The sequence below is a fragment of the Rhinatrema bivittatum genome, chromosome 1, assembly GCF_901001135.1.
Source record: "Rhinatrema bivittatum chromosome 1, aRhiBiv1.1, whole genome shotgun sequence".
Lineage (NCBI taxonomy): Eukaryota > Metazoa > Chordata > Amphibia > Gymnophiona > Rhinatrematidae > Rhinatrema > Rhinatrema bivittatum.
This window is the reverse complement of record NC_042615.1, coordinates 253485002-253503352: the sequence shown is the minus strand read 5'-3', so window position 1 is coordinate 253503352 and position 18351 is coordinate 253485002. Positions and strand designations below refer to the sequence as shown.

Sequence of the window (18351 nt, the reverse complement as noted above, 5' to 3'; positions counted from 1 at the left end):
TTAAGTTTTTTCCCTCTTTCATAGTTTTCTGTCTCAATTGTTTCACTTTTGTTGTTGCCTTTCTTTTCACGTTTTCGTTTTATTTTCCTCTTTCAATCTCATCCGGGCTTGGCAGAATCTCATTCCCTTTGCCTCTTCCCAGTCTGTTCAGTTCACTCTGCGCATTTCCTGTCTCACCGAGTTCTGTCAACTCTTGTGTTGCCAGATTGGGACCTCTTCTTCCCCCCCCCCCCAGTTGGGCCACTTTTTTCCCCTGTTGTGTGGGTTGGGCAGATGTGTGTTGCGGTCGTCACCTTTTCTCTGTGCCTCGGACAGCTCAGCAGTCGCAGACTGATGACTCGGGGGTAGCAGCCAACCAGAGATGACAAGAGCAGCAGGGCGGGGTGGCTGCTGAACCCGGAAGCTCTGTACAGGCTCATAGAAGGAGAGCTCTTCCAGCAGCCTGCGACTCTGCTTTTACCCCCATCGGGCTGCTGCCGCCTGTTTTCATCCTTGAACCTGCTATTGCTGCAGTGTTATCCTCTCATCTCGGTGCTGAGCCCGAAGCTGCCGACCTCCCCGCTTTACTCCGCTAAAGCCTTCTAACGCAGCTGCTTCCCGGGAACTGGAGATAAAGGTAAGAGGCGAGATTAAGGGAAGAACATTTTGTGTTGTTTTGGTTTTTGCCTGATTGAGAATTAGCTTTCTGTGGGAAAGTAGCACGGTAGAATAGGTGGAGGACAAGAAGAGGTTAGAAAGGAAGTTTTGGGGGAAAAGAGAGGACACTGAACACCATGAAAAGAGGGCAAAGGCAGGGTGGGGATAATGGTGCATTGTCAAAGGTGGAATAAGCAATGGAAGGAGTGAGGGATAGGAGAGGAGTGTGGCAGTGAAGGGCAAAGAAGAGAGAGAGGAGTCTGGGTGAGGGACAAAGAGCAGAGAGTGGGAGGGGAGGATTAAAGAGGAAAATGGGTGGGACGAGAGAGAAGTAAGTATGAAGGGGGGGGGGGGGGGGGAGCAGAGAGGAATGCAGAGCTAGGGCTATCTTTTTTGCTGGCTGCACAAACAATTACTGTGCCCTCCACAATTCATTCAGTCTCTGGCCTGCACAAAAAAGCCCAGGTCCCTTCAGCAATCTAAACTTTAAAAACTGACTTAGGTTTATTGGATAAGTATTGATGTCTTTATTGTACTGTTTTCCTTGTATTGCTACACCAACTAGATCCCCCTTTATTAGCCTTGTGAACAGAATTTTTTTTCTTGTTTTAAATATTCCTGTTTTCCTAGCGTGTAGCCAGATGGACTCGGGACCAGTGGGTTATGTGCTCTTCTGCTAGCAGATGGGAGACAGAGTCAGATTTCAAAGCTGAGGTCACTCAAGATATACCCCTGCAGTAACCTCAGATCTTCAGTATCTCTCCGTCTCCTAGCAGATGCAGACACTATCCCACACACTAGAATAGTGTTAAGAATTACAGCAAAGAAGAAAAAGAAACAAAATTTTACCTTAAGATCAAGCCCCGCTCTCCTGTGGTGAAATCTAAGGGTCCCTCCCCCAGTTGAGAATTCCTGAGGTGATTCTGATATCCCTCAGAGGTGTGCCTTGGTCCGGTAGCTGGTTCCCGGTGTGGACTTAGCCCCCAGAGTGGCTGAAAGGCAGCGGGTGCACATCTGAGCGTGGCGGTGAAGGCAGAGCCCTTCCCCCCCCGCAGCTAGAGACCGTCTCGGCACATGATCAGTAAGCGCCGAGACCAGGTAAGCAGAAAACCTTAAATTCAGGTCTCCGAGGCTCGGATTGCCATACCGATTCTGTTTTTCCTTCCGGCGAGGTAGAAAGGGAGCACCGACGGGTTGAGCAGCCCTGGTTGGGCTAGGCCCTGACCCGGTGCAGGGGTCCATGAAGAGACCCTTGGGGGCGCCATCTTATGCAATTTATTTATTTATTTATTTATTTATTTATTTATTTAAAGAATTTATATACCGGGGTTCCTGTATAGTATACATATCACCCCGGTTTACAAGGAACCATAACTATCGCTAAGGAACCGTAACTATCGCTTCATTTAGCGATGTCACCGCCATCTTCCCTTCTCGACTGGCGGTACGCGCGGGGCAGGCCGAGCGGCTGATGTGCCTAACTTGTACGCATCTAATACAGATGCGCTCACAACTGAGCTGCGCGCACACCTACATGCACAGCAGCGATTACAACCACGCACGCGCATTGAAGCTCATTACCTATGCGCCTAGACATAGAGGCTATGGCGCCGGCGCCCAAGAAGGCCAGAAGGTACTCCCTTTGCACAGCCTGCCACATAAGAGCCGTGCCTGTGTCAACATTGCAAGGAAGCCCAGGGGGAAACAAAGCTTAGTCCCTCACTGTCAGGGGATGGGTCCAGAACTGCTACAGACAATAGCTCCCCGGATCTATGCATCTCCAAGATGGCTTCTCCACAAGAGGGCACCTCAGGGGCCCCTACTCCGACTTCCCCCCTGGGATTAACATGGACCCAGGGACCTTCTCTTGGTTAGAATTTTTCCAAGGGCTGCAAGTCTTTGTTCAGGCACAATCAGCCCTGGCTGCGCCCCGGGCTTAACCCCTGCTGGAAGCACAAGATCCTCCCGGCCCTGCTCGATGCCTCGAGACATGTATCGCCTAACCAAGAATTTCCCTGACAGGGACCTAGACACCTCAGATGATGATGGTGACTCCCTGGAAGGAGAAATGCCTCCAGGCCTGGAACCATACTGAACCATGCTTCGCTTCTTCCACAAGGATGAGTTACCAGCCCTTGTTTCCCAGACTCTGAAGACTCTGGGTATTCCAAGCACGGATCCTATGGCAGAACCAAAGAAGAACCCCATCCTGGTGTCCCTTTGTAAAGCCTTATGCTACTTCCCAATGATGGAAGCCATCCAGAAACTGATTGACCTGGAGTGGGATGCCCCGGGGGGCCAGCTTTAAAGGGGGTCGAGCTTTGGAAGCCCTCTACCCTCTGGAACCAGCGACCAAGGAATGCCTGCATTTCCTGAAAGGGGATGCCATGGTCTGTGCTGTCTCATAGCGAACAACCATTCCCTTTGAGAGAGGGGCTGCATTGAAGGATACTCAGGATAGACCATTGGAATCCATTCTTAAGCAGACCTTCAATGCAACAGCAGTGATACTGCAGATTGCTTCCTGCTGCGCACTGGTGGCACGTTCCTGCTTGCTCCTCTCGAGAGAGGCAAATAACTCCAGAACATATACTGGCGAGACGATGGAATCTGCAGCAGCCTTCCTGACGGACACAAGCTCGGACCTGGTGTGTAGCCTCGGTAGTGGCAGCCAGAAGACAGCAATGGCTATGGAATTGGTCTGCTGACGCGACCTCTAAAGCAAATCTCACAAGAATGCCCTTTAAAGGATCTCTCTTTTTCGGAAGCGAATTGGAGAAGTTAGCCAGCAAATGGAGCGAATCCCCAGTGCCTCGGCTACTGGAAGACAGGAGTAAAAGATCTCAGCGCCCCTCCCCCAGAAGATCCAAGAGCAGAGGTTTGCAACACTTTAGACCCTACAGGATCTAGCAGTTCCAGGCACCTCGTCCCTCCGGAAGGTCCCAGCCCTTTTGGAACCGACAGATCAAGAGAGGAACAGCCCGGGGGCAGGCTCCAGCTGTGCTTCCCAATGAGAATGGGCTGACCCATCCACAGGAAGAGAAAATAAGGGGTCAACTTGTCCTCTTCTTCCAAAGATGAGTCGAGATCACGTCAGACAAATGGGTACTAAACATCATTCGAGAAGGTTACTCTCTGGAGTTCCACAGCATCACTCGAGACAAATTTATGTTGTCACCCTGCCACTCCCACACCTCCCATTAGCTCGGATGCAGCCCTGATGCACATACTGTTGAATTACAGCAATTTGGAGAGGAATACAGTGTTAAAACCCCCCCCCCCCCAAAAAAAACCTCCCGTTAAAAAAAAGCTCTCGTTCTCAGCTATAGAGAGAGACCGGCACTTCCTTGCTAGCATAACTCTAAACTGTTTGTTAAACCCGATGGTATGAAACAACAATCATACATATACAAGAGATATTGCATACAGCCCCTGAGGTAGCCCAATTGTGTGGGCGAAACTCGGCCTGAGTTGGGCTTTTTTATTTGATGAGCGAGTCTCCAAAATAAAGATTCTAAACGGACATTTGGCATCTTATTCATTGTGTTGCCCCCACGGCTCTTTTAGATCGCCTACCCTCTTGTTTTATCAACCGGGAGTAGCTTTTGTACATCTCACTGGTCCTGACTCCATCTGGCTACACGCTAGGAAATGGAGAAATTACTTACCTGATAATTTCGTTTTCCTTAGTGTAGACAGATGGACTTAGCATCCCGCGAACCTCGAGACTAAGCAAATACGGGTAAGCCGCTGCTTACCCCATTTCAAGACACCCACAGTTTGTCCGGTGTCGGTGTTAATTGGTTGAGTGCACTGGCGGTCTCCAGTTTTGAAATCAGTTGAACCAGTTCAATCAAGTTTTAATCAAGTTATTTAAGCAAAGATATATCCACAATGGCTTTTCGAAGAGAATACTGAAGAGCTGAGGTTACTGCAGGGGTATATCTAGAGTGACGTCAGCTTTGAAATCTGACTGAGTCTCCCATCTGCTAGCAGAAGAGCACATAACCCACTGGTCCTGAGTCCATCTGTCTACACTAAGGAAAACGAAATTATCAGGTAAGTAATTTCTCCATTATCTTTTATATTTTACTTCGAGTTTTCTTCAATTGCATTTGTAATGCTATTGTGTAAAATTCTTTATCAATAAATTAAAAAAAAACCCCTGATACCCCCCAACCCATGATTGCAGCGGGGGTAGGTGAACAAATTTACTCCTCTCTCTCATACACATATTCTGTGACATACACATTTATTCTTTTACTCACATTTTCACTCACACTCTCTCTCTCACACACACTCGCTCACAAACACATTTCCTTTCTTTAATTTTAATAAAATATACCACCCTCAACAAATTTCACAAATATTCTCCCTCAGTCACGTGCTCTCCCTCACAAGCTCTCTTTCTCACTCATATGCCCTACAGCAGTGGTCCCCAACCATGTCCTGGGAGCCCACCAGCCAGTCGGGTTTTCACGATATCCACAATGAATATGCATGAGAGAGAATTTGCATTTCTCCATAACAAGCAAATGTTCTCTCATGCATATTCATTGTGGATATCGTGAAAACCCGACTGGCTGGTGGGGGCCCCCAGGACAAGGTTGGGGACCACTGCCCTACAGGATGGGCTCCACTAGTTCAGTGCCTCCTGGCTCCTATTTGGTTCCTGCCCCATTTCCTGGTTCTGCAGCAGGATTCCCAATACAATGAGAAACCTGACCCACCTAATGTATGGCTCCTGCGGTCCTGGAAGTAGATCTGCGAGAACAACATTTAATCTGCTGGGCACCACAAGAGCCATTCATTAGCCTTACCTTACCCCTGGAGGAACTCAAGTCACCTCATTGACACAGCAACGCTACCCCTGCCTACAGCCTGCCTCTGCTGCTTTCAGCCTCGCTATTAGCTGTAGAGGGGTGGAGTGTCGGCAGCAGCCATGCGAAACCAGAAAAATAAATGTTGCTGGGGTCCGTGTTTGCTGCCTATGCGGGAGCATCTTACATCGGTTGGACTTCATGCTCATGGGCCTATCGTTCTGCGCTCCCCTTTAGAAAACATCAGCTCCAGGTGCCGCATCCCAGCACCCTTTTGATCTTCTTGTGCTGGCATATGACTGTGATTGGACCTAGTGGACTTGAAGGTACTGACCACTGCCCCAGGGGTGGATTGCAGGCAGATGCCAGCCCAGGGGATTTTTTTCAAAACCAGCCCACAAGGTATTTGTGACCCACTAACGTGCTTTCTGTACAGTTGTTGCTTCAATACCTCCCAAAAAGCACAACGAGCTATTCGCTAGGAGGTACATCATGTAACTTAGAGCCTGATAAAACCGAGACAAAATAATCTCCAACATAATTTTTTATGAAAAAGGTGAAATTTAAGTAGAGCACTTCCTAGACTGGGGTGAGCAAACTGAGCTGCGATCCCACTTCTAGCCATGCAATTGGTTGGGTCCTCCGCAGATTTGGTTGCATCCCTCATATATCCTCAATTCCTGATCTGGTGTTAGTCTTTTTCCAACCAATCAGCTTTTGAACCAGTTGCCAAGTAATGAAAAATCCAAACTGCCAGCCAGTGACAGACAGACGGACACTCTGTTGTGCTGCTTCTCTTGTGCTCATTCAGAGTGTGCCATCCTGCCCCTCTAAGAGTTTGGCCCAGCCACTTCAGACAGAAATGTCACTAACAATACACAGCATCTCCTTCTGGTTCATCCCCTCCTTATCTATCTGGCCAATACAGTGAAAACCGCGGGAGAGCCGGTGCTCTGAGGTGAGCGCCCGCTCTCCCGACACACGCAAATGAGGGCCCGGGGTAAAAGGAGGCGCTAGGGATACTAGCGCGTCCCTAGCACCTCCTTTTTGACAGGAGCGACGGCTGTCAGTGGGTTTGACAGCCGATGCTCAATTTTACCGGCGTCGGTTCTCAAACCCGCTGACAGCCATGGGTTCGGAAAATGGACGCCCGCATAATTGAGCGTCCGTCTTCCGACCCACGGGCCGCCGTACTTTTTTTAAAATTTTTTATTTTTTTTTTAAATTTTGGGGCCTCCGACTTAATATTGCTATGATATTAAGTCAGAGGGTGTACAGAAAAGCAGTTTTTTCTGCTTTTCTGTACACTTTCCCAGTCCCGGCAGAAATTAACGCTAGCCTTTGGGCAGGCGTTAATTTCTGAAAGTAAAATGTGCGGCTTGGCTGCACGTTTTTACTTTCTATATCGCACGGGAATAACTAATAGGGCCATCAAATTGCATTTGATGCATGTTCCTATTAGGAAAACAGAACAAGCCAAGCAGCTATAGATCTCTACACAGAAATTATACCCTAACCAAATACCTCGCTTTGGTCTGGCACAGGCAGAAAACAGACACTCTCAACAAAAACAGAATAAAAAGAATATAAAGTGTAACAAAAAAAAGCCAATCAGATAAAATCTGAACTGGAAACTGCAACAAGCCAGACACTGTATATGAAAAACAGAAACATTACTATTCCAAATAAAACATCAAACAATAAAACCAAGAAATATAAAACATAATAGTAAAAGCATACTAAAAAAAAGAACAAATATTTCAAAACAGCTGATGAATAGATTATTCAATAGATGAAAACTAATACATTTTAAAAAAAGATTTACTCTTTTCAAATATTATTGGTGTTTGGGAGACACATGAATTAATACCCAATAAGTAAAACTAGCAAGGATAAAAAAAATACCCTGCTCTCTATAGCTGGGAATGTTTGATTTTCACTCATCCTAAAATTGTTGTGGATTATTATCAGGAGAGTGGGGGGTGCACAAACGTTCTCCTTGCACACACACACACTCCCAAGCTCTTTCTCACTATTGTATCTCTGCTCATTCTTTATTCCCACTGGCCTGGACTCCGGTGGTGGCCAACAGCAAGTCTTATTTCATTTTGGCTTCTCCGGCCTAGGATCCGGCTGTAACCCATAGCATGGCTCTTTCTCTTTCAGCCTGGGATCTGATGGCAGCATCAGCTGGTTCTCTCTCTCTTTTATTTTATTTTTTTACTTCGGCTTGTAGCCAGGTTTCTCTTCTTTTGCTCCAGTGAAGGCCCAGATCTCTCCTCCTCCTTTGGTTGCAGCAGGATGACTCTGTTGGCAGCTTCTTTAGGCCCAGAGCGCGGGGACACAGCACAGCAAGCAAGCAACCAATGCAGAAGTCGTGCTTCTGCCTTTCATCACATGACCAACATGACTGCTTCACCGGAGCATACCCGAAGCCTCGATAGGCCAATCCGCCACTGCCTATAGGCTCCACACTGGGCTAATGCTGAATCTGCAGTCTACCACTGCTTCCCCTCCCCCACAAGGGGTGCCATCCTTTGCAACTGCATAGAATGCCCACCTGATAGTGCAGGGCCTGAAGAGGTTGGGAGATGGTGGGAGAGATTCAGAGACTGTTGGGCACATTGTACTGGGGGAAAAAATTTCCCCCATCAGAGTAGTTAAATCACAAGCGGATTGTGATAATTTGCAGGAGGACGTTGCAAGTCTGGAAGATTGGGCATCTATATGGCAGATGACATATAATGTGGGCAAGTGCAAGGTGATGCATATAGGGTAAAAAGGTTAAGGCTGGTCAGCTTGGAGAAGAGACAACGGGGCGGGGGTGGGGGGGGGGGGGGATATGATAGACTTCTACAGAATCATGAAAGGATTTGAATGGGTAAATGTGAAACTGCTATTTACTCCTTTGTATAATCCAGGGACTAAAGGGCACTCCATGAAATTAGCAAGTAGCACATTTAAAACAAATTGGAGAAAATTCTTTTTCACTCAATGCACAAATAAGCTCTGGAATTTGTTGCTAGAGGTTGAGGTTAAGGCAGCTAGTGTAGCTGGGTTTAAAAAAGGTTTGGAGAAGTCCGTAAACTACTATTAATCAATTGGGAATAGCCACTGCTTGTTGCTGGCATTAGTAGCATGGGATCTATTTAATGTTTGGGTACTTGCCAGGTACTTGTGTCTTGGATTGACCAGTGGCCACTATTGGAGGCAGGATACTGGGCTTGATAGACCCTTGGTCTGACCCAGTATAGCATATTTACTCCTGGGGGAATTCTGCGCACAAAAACTTAAAATTCTGCAAACTTCATATTGGTCAAAATAACACAAGTTACATGACAGTCTTTAAGTAATTGTATTTTAAATTAATACAGAAAAAAAGTTATTACTTAGACCTGCAGAATTTTAAATATTTTGAGCAGAATTTCCCTAGAAATTCACTGTAAGCGTGTCCCTTCCTCTCTCCCTACTCCCCTGGCCACTTTGCCATCTCATGCCCCAACTCTTCCACCTGTCAGTATCTCTCCCCTCCACCTCTAGACTCAACCCCTTCCACTCTATCACCAGTCCCAGAGTTTGACCCCGTTCTCAGTACTGCCCCTCACACCGGCTCCCTCTGTCACACACATGCTCCCTCTCTCTAGTACACATACCCTCATACAGGCTCCCTCACTATCTCGCACACATACATTCCCTCATACAGGGTCCATCTCTCTTGCATAAACACCCACACAAGCATCCTTTCTCTCTCACACATACATCCTCACACAGGCTACCTATGTCTCTCTCAAACACCCCTTCACACAGGCTCTGTCTCACACATACACAATCCCTGTTATGGTTCCCGGCCACACTTACCCGCGGCCAGGCCCCCCTACCTTCTTCACGCTGCCGGCACAGGGACCCAATCGGGGCGGCCAGCAGCGCACGGGCTGCGGCACGACTGCCTCCGGATGTCGGGGAGCAGCGTCGGGGAAGACGCGGCAAACTCCGCCTGTTAAAGGGGCAGCAGCGCAAAGCCCAGGCCGACCCTGGAAGATGACATCAGCCAGGGAGATTTAACCTCTCCCTGAATACAGGAAGATGCCTTTGCAACAAGGTTCCAGTGGTTGCCTGCTAGTTTTCTTCTGGATTCCCTGTCTTCTGGCTTGACTCAGATTGGATTTAGACTTTGCTGCTCGCCACCTGTCTCGGACCTTTTGCCTGGATATTGGACTTTGATTGTTCGCTGCCTGCCCTGACATGTTGCTTGGATTCTCTGTCTTCTGACTTGACTTGGATTGGAACTCGGACTTTGTTGCTGCCGCCTGCCTCAGACCCCTTGCCTGGAACTTCTCATCGCTGTGCTGCAGTACATTCCACCTTCCGGAGACGAGCACACCTTGGCACTGTTGGTGGGTATCATCCCTCGTCCCGGACCAAGGATCCACTACCATAACAATCCCTTCACCCTCACATACACACGATCCCTTTTTCAGACACATGAGCTCCCAAACTCTCACACACATACACACTCCTTCACAATCTCCTCCTATAGGCTCCCTCTCTCTGGCACCCACACTCAAGCATCCCCCCCCTTACCTCCCATGCTCTCTCTCACCCCCTCCTGCTTACCCTCCACTCTCACCCACCCCTCTCTCCCTGCACTCTCACCTTCCCCTCTCCCTCTCCTCTCATACACACATTTACTCTCACCAGGACCTTAATTTTCTCCGTGAACGGCGCACATCCTGCGGCACAGGGGGCCTTCATCTTCGCGCACTCTGTTCGCGGCATGCTAGGATCTCCTCTGCCATTTTCTGCTCATGATTGCAAATTCTGCAAAGAAAATGGCAATTCTGCACAGGGGGGGGGGAATTAGGAGTGGTATTAGGAGAAGGCAGCTCCTATATACATTTCTGTACTGATTAAACCTGTGAGTGGTACTGCTAGAAGGTAGATACTGTGCTGATTGTCTGTTGAAAAGTGTATTAAATCCTTAGTCTGTTAAGAAGAGGCTGGAGTCAGTGTGGTTTCTGCTTGCAAGCCTAAGAAGGTTGCTTTGTCATCCCACATATAATGTCAGTTTGGGGATTTTTCACTACCCTGTGCACGGAGAGAAACAGTCTCCAGGGGAGGAACAGCTAGATGAAAAGAGAGTTTCCCTGTACGTACCCGGATCAGTCCAAACCATTGGTTGAACCTCCTGTCCAGCAGATGGAGACAGACCAAAACTGAAAGGGTATCTTATATCAGGACAGAGCTTGCTTGCTTGCTTATTTATTTAAATTTTATATACCAATCTTCTTGTATAGGATACAAATCAGACCGGTTTACAGTGGAACAATAACTTCGCATGAGAGCGTTACATCAAACCTTGAACATATAATAACTTTGAATAAAACATTCAATAGCTTTGAATAAATAACATTAAAATAGGAGGGCATTGGATGCACCAAGGATGATCCGAATTGGTACATGAGGTACGAAAGACTTAATAAATGAGATACAGAATTAACTTGATACAAAATACCATGATTGCTGGGTGCCATGCGACCAGTTACGGTGAATTGGTATGGCTACCCGGGCGGGTCTGGGAAAGCTGATTTAAATAGCCACGTTTTGAGGTTTGTTTTTTTTTTTTGGAAGGAAATTGGGCAGGGGTCTAGTCGCAGTTCCTACCCCGCAGCCCTTCAGTATTTGTCTGTCTCCAACAGATGCGACAGCTCACCCTGCGGTTCCCTGTTTCTTTTGCTTAGGGGCTTTCTTTCTTCTCTAAACTTATTGGATCAAGGAAATATTTATTATCTATCCTTTTTGGGGAAAAAAAAAGTTTTTGGATTCTGTTGATTTCCTACAGGAGACAGTTTCTGTCTCCTCGCTCTTGGGGGGGGCTTTGCCCCTTGTGTAATGTAGCCTAGACTCCCTATTCCCGGTGTTCCTCGGCTGTGGGGTGAAATTGGTGATGCTGGTTACTCCCCCTGTACAGCTCTCTCTCTCTCTGTCTCTCTTCTACCGGGATGCTTATTCCCTGGAGCTGCCTGCAGGGACATGTTTTTCTCTGCGCTCTCTAAGTTTAAAAAAAAAAAAAAAAAAAAGATAAGAATCAAAGTGAAACTAAACACTTGGCAGCCTTTTGTGAGAGTTGGGAGCATGCAGAGTTCAGTCTCCTGCCTCTGCTCCCTCAGCCCCGGCAGCCCAGCTGATTTTAATTACTGCTCCTCCTCTGCATCGGGGCCATGCCCGCGCTCTCCTCTCTGCCTTGCCTGGGGGGATTCTTCGCTCCATCTCTCTAGAGAAGGGCTTTGCTCTAAGTGTTTGCCGGGGCGGGGGGGGGGGGGGGGGGTGTCCCTCTGCGGCTGCGATCTCCACCAGAGCCCGAGCAAGGCCGCACAAGCGCATGGCCGCGCCGTTCCTGGGCTGACAAACCACGGGAACGGCGGACATTTTGGGTTTTTCAGATGCTGCTATTTCGGGACAGCAGGACTCGGATTTTTTAGATTTCTCTCCTCTCCTCCCCCCCCCCCGGAGGTTTCAGGCCTTGTTTTTCAGGCCTCGTTTTTCTTCAGAATTTGTGCTTTTAATGCACAAATCTTATTTAGCTAGCCTGCAAGAAGAGGCGGACCCCCCCCCTGCTCCTCCTCTCCCTAAAATTCCTCTGATTGTTGCACCGTCCGCCCCAGCGGGGGCCTGTCCGAGTGCGGGTGGTCCTGGAGGTCCCCCACACTCCCCACACTCCCTTGGGTGCCCCGGACCAGGATCCATATCAGGATTTTGTTGAAACTCCCCCTCCCCCCCCGGAGGGGGATGACCCCAGGGTTCTATGTCTATTCAGAAGGGAGGAACTGGAGACACTTATCCCTTTTATTTCTCAGGAGCTGGGGATAGAGTGCCCCGCAGTGGACGAGTTTTCGACCGCAATGCCGGCTTGCACGGACCTGGTCCTGGCAGGACTCAGGGCTCTTCCGTCTTCCGTGCACTTTTCCCTTCCATCCGATGCTTCGGCTAATGCTCCTTAGGTAGTGGGAGGCTCCCGAATCAGGGCTCCGCGTCGGTAGAGCTATGGAGAAGCTTTATCCTCTCCCGGAGGAGTGCTTAGTCATGCTGAAAATGCCCAAGGTGGATTCCTTTGTGCCTGCAGTTACTAAGCACACCACCATCCCGGTGATGGGTGCTACGGCCCTAAGGGATGTCCAAGACCGCAAGCTAGAATTCCATCTCAAGCGCATCTTCGAAGTCTTGGCCTTGGGTGTCTGGGCGTCAATCTGCAGCAGTCTCATGCAGCAGGCAAGCCTCAGGTGGGTTCAACAATTGCCCAGCACCCAGGACCTCCCGTCTGCAGAGGCAGAGCAGGCTGAAAGATTGGAAGGCGCTATAGAGCATGGGGCGGATGCCCTTTACGACATGTTCCAGGTCCAGGCAAAAGCGATGGCTTCCGCGGTCTCGGGCAGACGGCTTCTCTGGCTCCGTAATTGGGCGGCCGACTTGTTTTCCAAGGCGCAGCTGGGCACGCTCCCCTTCAAAGGTAAGTTACTTTTTGGCGAGGACCTGGAACAACTTATTAAATCCTTGGGTGTGAACAAGGGCCACAAACTGCCTGAGGATCGCCCGAAGCAAGCAAGAACTTTCTTCCCTACTCGCACCTGCTTCAGGGCTCAGCGGAGATATAATCCTAGGGCGCGGGGCACCTTCTCTAGAGGAAATTCCTCCAGGTCTCAGTCCTTTTGAGGGCGCCGTGCCTTCCGTGATGGTAATCCACAGCGTCCTGCGTCCAAGCCCGCCTATCAGTGAGATTTGGCCAGCCCATTCCTCCCTTCCTAACTTAGGTGGGCGGCTGTCCCTGTTCTTGGAGGAATGGGTCAAAATCACGTCGGACCAGTGGGTCCTCGAGATAATCGAGAGAGGCTACACTTTAGAATTTGCTCGGGACCTGCTGGATCTGTACATGGTCTCCCTGTGCGGTCATCGGAAGCAGGCTGCTGTATGTCAGACTCTTGCCATACTCCAGGGGCTGGGGGCTATAGTCCCCGTTCCCGTGGAGGAACGGGGCGCCGGCCAGTATCCTATTTACTTCGTGGTTCCAAAAAGGACTCCTTCTTCCGCCCCATCTTGGACCTCAAGAGGGTCAACCGAACCCTCAAAGTGCCCCATTTTCGGATGGAAACCCTGAGGGCAGTTATAGTGGCTGTTCATCCCGGAGAACTTCTGGCCTCTCTCGACTTGACGGAGGCCTACCTGCATATTCCGATCTGTGCCGAACATCAGAGGTATCTTCGGTTCCACATCTTGGGTCAACATTTCCAGTTCCGGGCTCTCCCCTTTGGTCTGACCACGGCACCACGCATGTTTACCAAGGTGATGGTGGTGGTGGCTGTCCTCCGGCGGGACGGAGTCCTAGTCCACCCATATCTAGACGATTAGCTAGTGCAAGCCAAGTCAGAGACCTTATGCAAGCTGGCAGTGGACCGTGTTCTTGCTCTCCTCTCGTCCCTGGGGTGGATAGTCAATTTTTCCAAGAGCAATCTCCGACCTTCCCAGGCCCTGGAATTCCTAGGGGCTCTGTTCGATACTCAGGTCGGCAAGGTATTCCTGCTGGGCTCTCAAGCGTCCAAGCTGATGGATCAAGTCCGAAACTTCCTTTCCATGCCTCTCCCCATGGTGTGGGACTACCTACAGGTTCTGGATACCATGGCTTCTACAATTGACTTGGTCCCCTGGGCTTTTGCGCATATGTGTCCTCTACAGAAAGCTTTGCTCTCCCGCTGGAAACTGGTGTCTGAACTGTTTCAAGCGCAGCTTCCTCTCTCCGACTCTACCATCAGAGACATACATTGGTGGCTATCACTCAAGCACCTTCTGAAAGGAATTTCCCTTCAGACTCCGCAATGGATTGTAGTCACGACGGATGCCAGCCTTTCAGGTTGGGGAGCAGTCTGCCAGACACAGGCCACGCAGGGGTACTGGTCCCCTGCCCAGTCCCGCTGGCACATCAATCGCCTGGAGGCTCGGGGGGTCCGTCTGGCTCTTCAAGCGTTTCTCCCCTTGCTTCGCCGAAGAGCAGTTCGGGTTCTCTCGGACAACTCTACCACGGTGGCATACATCAATCTCCAGGGGGGCACCAGGAGTCGCCTAGTGGCCCTCGAGGCCAGCCATCTCTTCACATGGGCGGAGCACCATCTGCAGTGCTTAACAGCGTCTCACATTGCAGGCAAGGAGAATGTTCAAGCAGATTTTTTGAGTCGCCAGCGGCTCGACCCTAGCGAGTGGGAATTGTCTGACGAGGCAATGGCGCTGATTGTCAGCCGGCGAGTTCCCCCCTTTCCTGGACCTGATGGCAACCTTGGACAATGCCAAAGCTCCCAGGTTTTTCAGCCGCTGGAGGGAGCACTGCTCGGAGGGAGTGGATGCTCTAGTCCTTCCCTGGCCGTGCGACGTCCTTCTGTATGTGTTCTCTCCTTGGCCCCTGGTGGGAAAAGTACTCAGAAGGATAGAGCTCCACAGGGGTCCAGTCATTCTTGTAGCTTCCAAGTGGCCTCGCAGGCCATGGTTCGCAGATCTTGTAAACCTGTCGAGGGACGGCCCTCTTCGTCTCGGTCACCTTCAGTACCTGCTCCGGTAAGGTCCCGTATTTTTCGACCAGGCGGATCGCTTCTGTCTAGTGGCCTGGAGACTGAGGAAGAAGGGATATAGGGAGGACGTCATTTCCACTATTCTGCGTGCTCGCAAGACTTCTTCCCTCGCCTATGTCCGGGTTTGGAAGGTTTTCAAGCTTGTCTGCGCAGAATCAGCACATTCGGCCCCAGTTTTGTTGGTTCTTTCCTTTTCTCCAGCGCGGTCTCTCTAAGGGCCTATCGTTTGGCTCGCTCTGGGTACAGGTTTCGGCCCTCTGCTCTCTCTTGGGAAGTCTTGAAGGTTATGCAGTTGCATCTCATCCAGATATTGTCCGTTTCCTCAAGGGAGTTAAACATTTGAAGCCGCCGCATTAGCCATTCCACTTGTCCTTCGTGGAGCCTTAACTTGGTCCTCCGGTCTCTCTGCCTTGCTCCCTTCGAGCCTCTCCACCGCTCTACTCTCAAGGATTTAACACTTAAGACAGTGTGTTTGGTCTTTATTTGCTCCGCCAGATGGGTGTTGGAGATTCAAGAGTTGCCTTGCCGGGAGCGCTTCCTACGTTTTTTGGACTCTGGGGGGGGGGGGGGGGTGTGTCTCCCTTAAGACTTTACCGTCTTTCCTGCCGAAGGTTGTTTCTGCTTTTCAGGTCAATCAGTTGGTGGAGCTCCCCACGTTCTCTCCCACGGATATTGCGAGTACATTTGGGGATGATCTACGCCGTCTGGATGTGAAGCGCGTTCTCATGCGTTATTTTCAGATGACCAGTGAATTCAGAGTTTTGGATCATCTTTATCTTATGGAGTGGTCCCAACGGGGCAAACAGTCCTCTAAGACTACGATTTCCCGCTGGCTGAAGGAGGCGATCGCGTCGGCCTATATCTGTCAGGGCCGGGCGGTCCTGGAGGGTCTGAAGGCTCATTCCTTGCGTTCTCAAGCAACTTCTTGGGCGGAGAGTCAGTCGGTCTCCCTGCAGGAGATTTGTAGGGCAGCTACGTGGACGTCTCTGCATACTTTTGCTCGGCATTACCGCCTTGATGTTCAGTCGCCAGTCTTTGGTTCCTTTGTTCGGCAGGTGCTTCAAGCGGGACTGTCTCGGTCCCATCTTGTTTAGGGAAGCTCTGGTACATTCCATGGTCTGGACTGATCCAGGTACGTTCAGGGAAAGAAAAATTAGTTCTTACCTGTTAATTTTCGTTCCTATAGTACCACGGATCAGTCCAGACACCCTTCCCTATTCTACCTACTGTCTGCTCGAAGCTCCTGTCCTTTCTCTGCATGATTCCGAATGATTTTTTTCTGTAATGATACTCAAGAGGCACCGGAAGCATCTATGATGACCATGGACATTCATGCAAGAGCGTCCATCTACAGAGTCCAATCAATGTTTGCACTTGTTCAAATTTTGAGTTCTCTTGTTGTTTGCTCGAGTTCTCTTGTTACTTGCTTGATTCCTTACTGTTTATCGTCATGTTTTCTGCTTTGACAATGGTTATACTGAAGGGCTGCAGGGTAGGCTCTGTCCTGATAATAGGATACCCTTTCAGTTTTGGTCTGTCTCCATCTGCTGGACAGGAGGCTCAACCCATGATCTGGACTGATCCGTGGTACTACAGGAACGAAAATTAACAGGTAAGAACTAATTTTCCTTTTGGTGTGTATCCTGCCCATAGAAGCAGTTTGGGACAGTGGCAATGCTCCTAAGGATGTACACATTGCACTGTGAAGAGTTGTTAAAAGGGTGTGGCTCAGGGAGCACGCAGAAATAAATTGCCACTTTTTCTGTTTTAACACAGAAACTTGTGCAGAGAACCTGTGGCTTTAAACAAAGAACAGAGCACAGGAGAGCCCAAGAGCACTGAAGAGTTTTAAAAGGGTGTGGCTCTAAACAGGGCACAGACCACTAACTAGTTTAAAAGATTGTTGCTCAGGGAACACATACTTTAAACATTAAAAGTATGTTTTAATGCAGGAGAGAGTGGGGGGAGGGAGCAGCAATCAGATATAGATTTATAACAAGTAAGGAGAACATCTCCCTTTGTTTTTGAGTCAGTGATATCAGCCAGGGATTAGTTTTCTTTTCTAGAAAAAAAAAAGTGTAACAGTTGTGCACTAAAGCTGCTTGAGTTGAGGTTGGTGTTTGGACAGGGCAGGGCCCTTCCACAGCAAGTGAGCTGCTGTGCATTAAAGCTCAAGGAGTACAGCTACCACCCCTCACATACAGAGAGAGCCTGGGCGATGGTAAGGAAAACCTGGAGTGGAGAAAACAGGTGGCCAGAAGGAAAAAAAAACAAAACACCCCAGAGTGTTTGTTTTTGAAGCCTGTGGCAAGGGAGTAGAAACCTGGAGTAGAGCCAGCGAATCCCTCTGCAGGAGCAGGTGGTAATAAAAACAGCAACCAGACCAGAGACAGACAGAGCCATGGAAAAGCAGGGAGAGCAGTCCAAACGGAGTGAGCTGGGGAAAGCTCGAGAGGCCTGTGATTTTCTTTGTTCTGGTAAGTATACTTGGGGAAGGTGGTTGGCCGGTGTCTAAGGAGCATGGAAAGGCCTTATTTTGCTTTACTGTTGGTAAGGATACCTAACTCATAGAAGTCTGGAGTTGGGGGAAGTGCTGGGTTGCATACCAGGGTTTCCAATCGGCCCACGCTTGGAGCTTGTTTCTCTTCCCCTAGGTCGCTGCCTAGAGGGAAGATGGTGGCGCATAGCCCAGCAGGTGCAGTTGGAACAAGACCAGACCTAGAACTATACAGTGAAGCCTATACTGGGGTGCATGGAAATAGACTTCAAGGCACAAAGAAAACTTGGAAAATTGAGAGAAGCAGTTGGGAAGAGAAGTCCTTGGTTTGTGGAAGTTACTTGGGGTTCTAGAAAGAGGAAAACAAGGTTTAAAGTGTACCATGCATGCTTGTCTGTCTGGTAGGGGTACCTTGTATGGAAATGTTTGTATGTGAGGGGTGGAAGCCCAAGGAAGGGGTTCTTGCTATAGAAGGAGGGGGAAGTGCTGTGCTCACTACAGGGATAATGACTGAAAAGGTATTAGCTGCAGAAATAATGCCTGTTTGTGAAATATGTGTAAAGGTATTAGCGACAGAAAAAAGACCTGCTGTAAAAGTAGAAGCTAAGGGGGGTTTCCAATGGATCAGTGGGGAATCCTAAGGGGAAGAAAAGTGGCTAAAGCAGGAGCATCCACTGAAAGGGGACCCCAAAAGCCATCACCGAGGCTCAGGAGAATGAAAAGGGGTGGGCCCGCCAAAACTATGTACAGCAAGGCAAAGCCACTCTGAAGCTGAATATAAGGGGGTGGC

The 18351-nt window shown here is 49.3% G+C and overlaps 1 protein-coding gene across 3 annotated transcripts in view; it reads left to right on the top strand.

Annotated features, from left to right (window-relative positions):
• The first annotated feature begins 300 nt into the window (after positions 1 to 300).
• Positions 301 to 18351, top strand: part of MAVS (mitochondrial antiviral signaling protein) — a 143592-nt gene continuing 125541 nt past the window's right edge. For all 3 annotated transcript variants that reach the window (XM_029593586.1, XM_029593594.1, XM_029593577.1), the window contains exon 1: positions 301 to 616. The gene's annotated coding sequence lies outside the window, so the exon portion shown is untranslated. The remainder of the gene's footprint in view (positions 617 to 18351) is intronic.